Source organism: Antedon bifida, chromosome 2 (genome assembly GCF_963402885.1).
Source record: "Antedon bifida chromosome 2, ecAntBifi1.1, whole genome shotgun sequence".
NCBI lineage: Eukaryota > Metazoa > Echinodermata > Crinoidea > Comatulida > Antedonidae > Antedon > Antedon bifida.
Window position 1 is genome coordinate 35281300 of NC_136227.1, and position 12235 is coordinate 35293534.

A 12235-nucleotide genomic window follows, 5' to 3' on the forward strand; every position below is an offset into this window, starting at 1 on the left:
CATAATAACGCATTGGCGTCAACAGTAAACGCAAAACGCGTGGACATTCTCCTGTAATCAAGTTCTTTTTGCAATAACAGCATGCATGGCATGGGTATGTGAGCTGTCTGGCTAGCCGAGGCTAGGCTACTTGCATACACTTCGGTTTGTGTTTAGTTAGGCCAATTTGCCACTCAACAGGTACGTGTATTATGTTATTTTATCATTTCACGAATGAACAAACGTATAGGCCTACCCCTATCAAATATCATAATTATTTGCTAGGCCCACTTTTTGTTTGGTTAGGCGACCACAATTCAGTGTCGGTGTACACGAGGCGGGCCTGCCATGCACTGCACTGGGCTTGAACTGTGTTAATCACATTGCATGCTGACCTGATCATACAACATGATGATGAATCACATTGTTTCTCCATACCAGAATTAAAATGGAGTCAAATCAAGTTTAGTTATTTGACGCCATCCATGATGATTGATTGGGAGTTAATGCCTATAGGGTGGAGGGTGGTCAAGCTGTGTGGGGCGATTTTTTGTGCCGATCAGAATTCGGGATCGTAAACGTAAAGGAGATCCTTGTACGTAGGCCCACGCCGCGCCTACATCGCCTACATATCCATACAGTACAGAGGTCATAATATTCACGGAGAAGGGGCCTAGTTCTATGGATCAAAATGGTGGTGATGATGAAGAGCGGCCTAAATGTCATCAGCCCGAATAGGCCTACTTACTTAAATAATCGTTAATTATTTAAGTAAGCTACTCTATCAACGACAACACATGATGTATCTATAAATCACATTATTGTTTACATTTGCCATAACTTTACATATTTTTTTTGGAACATTAATAATTGAGGCGGCGTTGTGGAGCCAATGGGTTTGGACCAAATCCGAGAATTGTGATTGCATAATTTGATGTAGCCCATGACACGATATTGGGCGTTGTGCCTTGTCCTTACTTTTCAAGTTGTTAATTTTCCTGGTTTCAATCTCAAGTTGTTAATTTTGCTGATATTTCAATCTCAATTTCCTAATTTTGCTGATTTAAATCTCAAGTTCTTAATTTTGCTGGTTTCAATCTCAAGTTCTAGATTTGGACGATTTCAATCTCAAATTCTTAATTTTCCTGGTTTCAATCTCAAGTTTTTATTTTTTTTTATTTCAATCTCAAGTTAGTAATTTTGCTGGTTTCAATCTGAAGTTGGTAATTTTCCTGGTTTCAATCTCAAGTTGTTAATTTTGCTGGTTTGAATCTCAAGTTCTTGATTTGGATGATTTCAATCTCAAATTCTTAATTTTCCTGGTTTCAATCCCAAGTTTTTAATTTTTTTATTTCAATCTCAAGTTAGTAATTTTGCTGGTTTCAATCTGAAGTTGGTAATTTTCCTGGTTTCAATCTCAAGTTGTTAATTTTGCTGGTTTGAATCTCAAGTTCTTAATTTTCCTGTTTTCAATCTCAACTTTTTAATTTTTTTAATTTTAATCTGAAGTTCTTAATTTTGCTAGTTTCAATCTCAAGTTGGTAATTTTGCTGGTTTCAATCTCAAGTTCGTATATTTTTTCTTAATCACAGCAATCAAGCGATTTGAATGAGACAATCAGGAGGGGGTTATCGGTGAGGGAGGGGGAGGGGGGGGGGGTGTAATTAGATGCTTACAATGTAAGAGTCATAATTCCGTGGGATTTAGATAAAAAGGAAATTAATAGATGTGATGACATACACATTCTTTTATTAATTATGATGACCAATGAATCTGTCATCTATCGAACCAAGGCTTGCATCGTTTGATAACTTTTGGTAATGATAATGAGTATCATCCGCTTGATAATGGGAGCAGTCCTAGTAGTATAGGAAGTCCGTCTCAATTATTCGAAAATTCCAAGTATCATAATGTCTTGTAATAATATCTTAAGGATGAAGTTATGTTCTAAGGGGTGAGTAGGGAATATGTTAAACGTGTCATTTTTAGAAGCCAATTTGTCAATGACGCGGAAAATAACACGAGTCGCGCGTTCAAATACTGATAGTTCAGCATTTGTACGCGCGCGTCTTTCATGTCTTCGTACGCGGTTGATTCATAATCCAAACAATGTGCATTTGTATGCTGTACGAAGTTAAAGGAATCACGTCTGCGGTGTGCGCCCAGGGACATTCACTTGATTGAATTATTACAAGATATTTGACACAAGAAAGGTCAGCAGAGTCCTCGTAATTAGGATAAACACCTAATTGTCATTTTTGCGAGCCTTTGGTAATTAAAAAGGTGTAAAAATGTGAAGAATTATGACTATTGTAAACATCTTACATGTTTTGACCTCACTAAAGCAATTAAATGCGGCACATTACACATAACATGTAATAAATAGACAAATTAACAATCACATACCGGTAATTTGAATTGATAAACACATACAACGCATTACTTTGACGGAAATGCTGTCATATATAAGACAAAGATAAATCTAACAGGTAGTAGGCCTACAGTTATAAGAGGCATATTGACAGTGATATCACAATTAATATTGGTTCCCACCCTAGACGCGACACAACGATGTACGCGTGCGTAACGCAAGTTCGTTGACCAAACATAACGCGATGGATCATTCGAAATGTCGCTTTGATTTAATGGTTAACTGTTATTACGTCTGTACGATACGTCCCGTGGGAACCAAGCTGTAGCGCGCGTTACGCATTTTTAAACTTGCGAAATTTCGGTTATCGGAAGCACAATTTGTTATACGTATTTAAAAACGAAACAAACAATCTTAACATACACTGCAGCGTAGGCCAAGTGAGGTTATTAACGCCGGTTTAAGAAATTAACTCCAAATGTTGGCATACAAACAGCTGATACAGATGAATCCATTTACTTGTCCAGACTGTTGTCGCTGTAGTAATTCCCTTATTTTTTTCTTTCAAATAAAACACCAGGTTTAAGTACTGAGAGGATATTTTAATTCAACTTCATTCATTCTATCAATTATGAATGCTGTTAGTGTTAATAGTTGAAAGATCTGTAAAAAAAATATGTATTTTTGCGATATTGTATCAACAAAATTGACAAAAAAGATGTACTAGTACTACGTAGATAGTTCTACCGTAACATTGAAGTTGACACGCACGCACATTTTACAAATGATATAATAACTATTATTAATATCATGGTTTGAACGCGCGTACGTAATACGCACACCATCGTGATGTCACGGACGGCATCCCGTGCGTAACATTATGTGGGTCAAACGTACGCAACATCACTAACCATTCCCCTGAGACTAGCCAATCAAATAAAACAGCCGAGTCATAATTATTGTTATGATTTTAGGAAAACAATAAACTGCACTTATATAAACTGTATAAGATGACTACGAGACGAAATCATCAATTTCAGCCTTTTTGTAACCAATAAAAAAAAAGAATCGAAGTGAAATATTAGATTAAGAAAAGTGGAGAGTACATGAAATTGTTCATAATATAATTTTTTTTGTTCACTGTCAACTCGTTCTCATCATCATCAGACAATAATTTATGTCTCTATTCACAAAACAATCACGACTTGTTTAATTGTCGACGAATTGAAAATGTCTGCCGAGAGGAGTACCCCAAATTTCCTGTTACCATAACTCTGTTCAAATGTATTTATTTTAACTGGGTTATTTTAAACGACAAACACATGTGACCCATATTAATAAGGATCAAGTACTTTTTTTGTTATTTTGAAGTCATTGAATTAGTGGGTGTAATTTAACCATTATAAAACACTAATTGAGAGTTGTTGCGGTTTCATGTTTATAATGTTTATGGCTGATTTTACTTTTCAAATCCTTAAGATGTATTTTCCCCCAAAAACATGAAAATGATTAATTAAATCAGACTTTAAATAGGTTATTTTGTAGTTTTAATAAAGTTAGTCCCTTCTGTTCTGTAAAAAAAAAATAGTGTTATCTCATATAAAAGGACAAAATAAATGGTCAAATTCAACCAAAAACCCATTGGCTGGCAGCCGATTTGACAATTTTTGACTTTAAATTACAGTTTTTTCAGGTAATTTTTTTTTTCGATTCAATTTTTGTTCAAAGTGGATAACTATTATGTAATAATTAAAATTGCATATTCAAGAAAAACAATTCAGGGGGCAATACATCTTGAACTAGAACGCCCACACCGCCTACTGTGTTATGAATTCCGATATTTTGAGTTGGAAAATGATTTTTTTTTAAATAAAACGCTTTTCCAATATTTAGAAAGCAGTATGCGTCTGGAATTGTTACTAGGCCTACTTCTGAACGATTCGACAATTATGAACTGCAACATGGCCTGACCCTCATCTGCTGCAACATGGCCTGACCGGCCTGACCCTCGTCTACTGCTACATGGCCTGACCCTCGTCTACTGCTACATGGCCTGACCCTCGTCTACTGCTACATGGCCTGACCCTCGTCTGCTGTAAACGTTCGAAGGGTAATTTGACAATTAACCGTCTGAATACCTTCTCGTCTGCAAAAAATTGAATTCATCCCGTTACACTTTTATCTATTACTGAGGCGTCAAAAGTGTGAGCGGAGTCAATTGTTAGTAAGTTGTAAAACGGGTTTGGGTCGAATCTGTCCCATGGTTTGTTCTGGTTTTCAAGTTGAAATGTATGCAACATGATTTTTCTAAAATTGTATAAATAAATTACAGAATATCATATATTACCAAATACTATATTTTGTTTATACTCGGTCAAATCCCAATAACAAGAAAACAGGAGTATGTCTATCACGAGTTGCTGGTACAGTATTCAGTATATCGTTACTAAAGAGGAAAGTCCAGCAGCGCCCTCACGATAATACGAATCGCCAGGCAATAGTTTAAACAGGTTAACTTCGATGATTATTGTATTATTAAAATATAATATTTTCAATATTTATATGCTGTAGTCTCGTGGGCACATTTAACATAAAATGAAGCATTTTGAAACGTATAAAATACCACGGTCCGTTTCCGCAATTATTGGGTTACGTCTGATTGATATGACAAGCAGCATTTCCAAGTGCCATATATTATTTTGCACATTAACATTTAGTTATGTCAGTAATCCTGTAGCTAAAACGACCTTTAACTCGCATTGAAAACACATTTTTACCATGCAAGTTAATTGGTATTGCTTCTTGTAGTAGTATGGATGAATTGGAACTAATTCCACAATGACACTGCGATAATAATAATAGCACGTCAACCATTGGATTCAGTTCGTTATAGAGCGTTCAGCCTAGGCCTACTTGTTTTATTTCTTTCATATTGCTATTGGGTTATAATTAAGGTTCTTATTACCTTTAAATAACCAGTTATGTAATGTGACATTAAAGATAGAGAATTGAAAAATGTTTACCAATAACACGTCAGATTAACCTTATTCCTGGCTTTGATGGTATAGACACCCGTAAGAAAGTCCTTGTAGCGATCGATTAATCGAGTCTGAACCGTTGATCGATTTGATTGAGTTTAATCGAGTTGTTCCGATTTGATCTACACCAATCAACAAGAAATCCTAACAGTGCATGGTAAGATTTCAACAACTCCAAGCGCGCGAGCTCCGAATTCACGTCGTCACCGCGTTGAAGTAAATCGACTCGCGTCACATTCGATTTGATGGTCACACACCCACACACTGTAAATTGTTCATCGCGTCAAATATTACGTATTTACGTGAGATATGACGCTTGCCGCGTGTCGCTTCGCGTGTGAAAATGTTCAGTATACACCGGCCTTTACCCCTTGATGGCTTTCATCCAGCATTCAAAATCAATTTCAAATTACATTAATGTTAATGACTTCTTGTATATTTTATTTATATTTAATAAGTATTTAAAATTAAGGAAGTTATAATTAGGTTAAAGATCTACGGCGACTGTTTCACCTCAGCACATATATCGTGACATTTATTTGTGATTCATTGTGTTGTCACATTTATGAGACGGAAGAGAAATCATCCTGTATTTGCTTAATGTAATATTTTGTTTAATTTTAATAACTAATATAATTATGTCACTTTAGTATTGTCGCTTTGAGTATTGTCACTTGTCGTAAGAATAATGTCATATAATTGTAAATGAGTTAAAATCGGCTGAGTGCGTGTTGAATGGAAGAAGTCTGAGAAACGGTTAGGTTTTGAAAACAAAAATTCCTTTCATGCTTTTCAAAGTTTTTGACGAAGTAACTGTATCTATACTGTTATTTATTCGCTAAGTAAACTGATACGGTATTCCGAAACTTCTTGGTGATTCACTAACACAAATGAGAGAAATGAGAGTAAATTAGTAAATAGACATTTCGTCCAAAAGTATATTTCGGAGAAAGATACGAGCATGCACAGAAGAATGATACTCGATGCGTACCGGTAGTCGCGTGGCGCGTCATACTATTAAGCTCTGTCTACACTATCAAACGTTGTGTCATAAAAAAAAATGTGATGTGCCCATATATGGACATGATGATGTCATATCACTACCATATTTGGACAAATCACACTACCATATATGGGCACATCACATTTTTTTTGTCAATCTAGTTTGATAGTGTAGACAGAGCTTTAAAACAATACCAATTACCAAACTACTTATATATTTCAAAGAATATGCTTATACGACCATGATGACAGATTGATAAAATACGCAATTTTCATTGTTAAAAAATACTCAAGATTATCGATAATAATATATACCTACTTCTGTCAATTGTAATAGGCCTACTTGATACTAAAGGGTCATTGTATTGAAAGCGACGTATGGTCATCCTATTATGGACAGGCAAAAGTGAATTGGAAAATTAAATGTCAAAATATGGGCGGAAGGAAAAACGACTTGAAGTACAAATTATGCGATTTAAAAATGTGTTAATCAAGCCAAAATATTAATAATAAGAACTGACCAGTGCAACTTTTGGACTGTCTGATTGGAACTGAAAACAACTGAAAAGTCATAATATTTGTGCATTTCAAAGTTATTCGCTTAAATCAGAATAAACTGCATTGCTTGGCTGACTGTAGATTTTACTTACAACAGACATAACGCGTTTATTGAGATGCCGATTTATTATTGTTTAAATTGAAGTGTCTGCCTCACATTTGAAACCCAGATTACATTAACTATTATCACGAAATCGAGATCCCATCCTTTTGTATCCATGCTTAATTATTTATTTATTTATAAACCGGACCTATCTTGTTTTCGGTACTTTTATATTTCGTATTACTTGTTATTGTACGGTATATATAATTTAATATACTTTATTGTATTTATTTATACGAGTGATTATTATCAGTTTTATATCCACACATAGTCAGTTGTATTTATCCTGCTATTAACTCCGGCTATTACGATGCAAATCCAATGAACACGTCACGGATATGTACATTGTTTGCTATGCCCTGAAGCAACTTGTTCTTCACACCTGTATCAATCGTGTCGGCTCGAGTACAACCTGCCACCTCCGCTGCCAAATCCTAATCTCTCTTCTGTAACTTATGGACATTTAATTGTTCCAATTAGCCTAGCAATATGTGGAGGATGACGATTAGTGTGGTCTTCGTAAGTCCGTCTTCAAAGGCCAGCCATGTTCATTCTTACCCCACATTTTCACACGTTTAAAAAATGTTACAAACATTTTTTTTTTAAATAATATATCAAAAGAATAGCTAGAATAGCATCCACATCTCTAATTAAATCGGCAAATACAATGCAGAAAATATAGTATTTACATTTATTTATTATTATATTTATCATTTTTTAAGTATAGTTTATATCAGCTGCTGCTGTTACGGATTTTTTGAGAGGTTTTCAAAACTTCATAAGTCCTTGATTGACACCGAAATGTATAATATTTATTAACATTATTATCCAATATATTGGTCATAAACTGCTTACTAAGTTTTTAGAGGAGTTTCATGTGCACACTCCTGTATCTTATCATTCGTTGAATCACGACTGTGTGTATTTCACAGAAACAACCATAGTAGACCTGTAGTTCGTTACTTTACAAAGATTTTTGTTAATAATATGCCAACAAATTTCACAACCTCAACTTTAAAATTACCATCATTGCTTGAACCTTGAGTAGAAATAATCAGTAATTAATTCACGATGATGGTTAGTGCATACGTGATTGCTGCTACTACGTCTCTTTCTCTAATCATTTTTCAATAACCAGTTTAAAAAATTCAAAAAGTTCATGGCCACCAACAGTAAGACATACAACATTATTCATGTGCGCTATAGACCGCGAAAACGAGTTTTGACCGTTTAATAATGAATGTTGTTAAGCCAGCCCGTGCATTCTGCTAGCTATTATTATTTTATTTGATGTCTTTAGAAGTGTAACTTTTCAGTTAGGGTATTCTGATTTCACCTGCAGCAATCATTATTGCGTAGACCATCTGCGCACCAACCCATTCTATGTTGTGATAGCTTCCATAATGAGTACAGTGCTCATATTTTGGGATTTGGTGTTATAATGCAACATAATTTGTTGGCACCGCGTAAAGTCGAATTACTGCCGCCGAGGAGGAGTGGGTGAGGTGTCGGTATGTGTAAAGTACCGATACTGTACTATACTGGTTCGTTTGCTACAGTTTTTGGCCAAGCGTTTGTAGTGGACAACATTTGCCAAGCACCCACATATACGCATTTAATGCGTATATGTGGGTGCTTGGAGAAGGACTGCATATTTGGAGGAGGACTGCGTATGAGGATTGCGTAGTTGGAGGAGGACTGCGTATGAGGACTGCGTATTTGGAAAGGGTCTGCGTATGAAGACTGCGTAGTTGGAGGAGGACTGCGTATGAGGACTGCGTATTTGGAGAGGGTCTGCGAATGAGGACTGCGTAGTTGGAGGAGGACTGCATATGAGGACTGCGTAGTTAGAGGAGGACTGCGTAATTGGAGGAGGACTGCGTATGAGGACTGCGTAGTTAGAGGAGGACTGCGTATGAGGACTGCGTAGTTGGAGGAGGAAGACTGCGTATGACACACATGATATTATATCTATGTATAGATTACGATAAGTGCTGTTTCAGACTAGGATCTACACTCTCATTATTTCAAAATGTGAAACATATTTGTAACCGACTACCATCCGGACGACAAGGTGTCTTATGTTTCAGTAGTAACTAACCGGATATCATTACAGCATGTTGAACGACGAGTATAATGTCATAAGATGTTCCATCTAGTTACGTCTAATTAATCAAAATAATGCTTCGTCAGCATGTGGTCGAGTGGTCGAAGCCAAATACAAAGAAAATGGACGCATTTCATACTATGCATCCACATTCATCGAGAGAAGTATTGTACCCATTACGCACCATTTTGAACGACCGATGGATTGTTTGAAAATACAAACAGTGCACAAATTACCAATTACCAATCCTGTAACCAGGCTCTTTACAGGATTCTATAGAAGAAAAGTTGTCTTGCTAGGATAGAAGCCTTAATTGCTCACTGCTGCTGGTAGCCTCTGTTTAAAATATAAATTGAGAGGGATTTTTAAACTTTCGAACCACGCCCATTCCTCACTCCCTATATTAGCAGTCCCTTACAGTAGTCTATAGCCTGTTATATTACTAGTAGTACAATATCTTGGCTATTGTTGAATCTATATATAATATATATAGTTTTGTCGATATTTTATAATTTTGGAATGACGTTTATTGACGAAGATGTCGTCGCCAGCTCACACGGAATTTATAGAAAGTTCAGAAAACTGATACAGATTGAACGATAGGATAACAATAAGGATCATAGAATGTAAACATATATTGGCCATTTAGTAAATAATACCATAGAGTATCAATACCAAAGAAGTAATAGCTGCGGGCTTATATTCACCCTCCGAAAAGGAAAGCGGTTGGAGCTGTTTATGAAAAAACGTGTTTTGTTACTTCTAAAGAAAAGGTTAAATCTGTGAAGAGTGTACACAGTACAGTTTAAACAAGAATTCAGTAAATCTCTTTAGAAGGAGTATTAACAACTGTCAAAATGTGCATTTAAGTTGCTCGCTCAATAGGTAGTGTAATTCAGTACACCTGGGTAAATACTAAGCCATGAAAAGAAGACAGTTAATTCCCTGCACATTTATTATTGCGCATTGTCCTCCTCAATGAAGACAAAATAAAACAATTACTTTCCCTTATTGGATCGTCTTGTTGGACAAATGACGAATATGTCATCAGGTAGATGTTAATGGACATTTTCACAAATTATCAAAGAATACGTAATTATGCATTAGCTTTCAAATCCTAGATCTCTTGATTTAAAAAAAAAAATATTTATTCGTTATGGAAGCAGCAAATACATAGATTTCTTTAAAATGTTTCAATATTAACCGTAGCAATCCATATAATGACGTACAGTACATAATCAGTCGGATAAAACTCGAGAAAAAAAATTGTATTCGACGGACAGCAGAGAGACATGCATTCATTTAAATAAGAACATTTAATTTTTTACTTGCACTAGATTTTCTCTTGAATTTTGTCTCGTCTATTCTCATTAGTGAAATATCCATCACTCTCAATATATTATACGATGGTTTATGCAGGTAGCTTTCCGTCTCCATGTATCCTTTCATTTCTAAAAAAAAAATTAAAAGGAAATTTTGTATCATGATTAAACATTTGAGACACGTACGTTTGTATTTACATTTTATGTACGCGCAAGATAGAGAACGCAGAGATACGCGCAACGCAATGGCATACGCGCAACACAGATCGACGTACGCGCAACACAAAGAGGTACGCATAACGCAGGTATTTACGCACAATACGCGCGCAATAAATTAAATTTCGTATCATGATTAAATATTTAGGCCGCGTACATGTACCGTAGTATATTTTAAAATATTGTTCGTACGGATAATGTATCGAAATCTAATGTATCGAAATCTAATGGTGAATAATAATGTATTTTATTTACGATCCATTAATATTATTTCTGAAAAAAAAATTTATTTTAATATTTGGCATGTCTTAATTTATCATTTTGCAGACTATATATATTTAATGCAGTAATTTACATAATTTTGAATTCAATCAGGTATAAAAACCGATAAATACTTTATGAAAGTTAAAATAAATTAGCAATTACAAAGAGAGGCCTGCGCGGGGAAATTCTTACAATGAGATCTGCAATTGAAATTATACTAGAGTTGTGGAATGTTTTGTAGTCCATTGCAAAGTCTATGTTGTTAATGTTTCCGACTAATAATATAATCATAGTTAATAGTTTATTATACAATTTTAGATTTTAGCCCTACTATAAAAAAACACTCCTGCGTATAAAAAGTAAAGTAGCGCTCTGACGTCATAGTGTCAGATTATATAATTTCATACTTGTTTAACGTTAGCTAATTTTATAATTACATTTTTATTAGAGTAAACAGAATAAACAAGTTGTCTATAAGCACTTTGCCTCAGAACATTTAAGGGTTAAGGACAAATTAGTTGTAAACTGTAATGTAAAGGTCAATTAAGTTCATTCACCTTCGACACATATCTTAATTTAAGCCATCCCTAATGTGAAATATTTGTTATGAAATCGAAACTTACATAAGTATAAATTACATTTTCCAATGATCCTAAAAGTAATACATAGCAGCAATGCCTTTTGTGACAATGACATACTATACGAACGATTGCATTTAATGTATGAAATAAATTAGACAGCGCCCTCGCCCGTTTACGTTCGATCAGCTGAGTTTGTCGTCGTGCAGCAGGCCATCGTCAATCATTCATTGTCATTTTGTCATGAGCATCATAATCATTGAAATTATTATCATAATCAATAGGCTATCAATCAAAGCATCATTGTAATTGTTATTATAAAAATGATCTAAATTCAAAATTTGATGTTAAAAAATATTAACGGAAACCGCAAATGAAATAAAAAAATGAAACAAAAAATAAAATAAGAACGTTCTTAAAAATAGCAGTAATGTGATAAGAATCTATGATGTATGTAATATGTAGGAATGTCCTGGGTGGCATTGACCCACCCAACCCCACCCTAGTTAAATAGTAGACTTACTTGATACAGTGCTAATAATATTAATAAGCAATTTGACTACAGCTTTGTAATGTTGTATAGCTGTCAATGTTGGCAAGATCACGTCGTGAAACTAAGTAGCCAATCAGCATCAAGACACGTTCTTTTGCTTTCACGGCGGCCGGTGGGAAGAAGAAGTTCATTCGTTCTAGATTG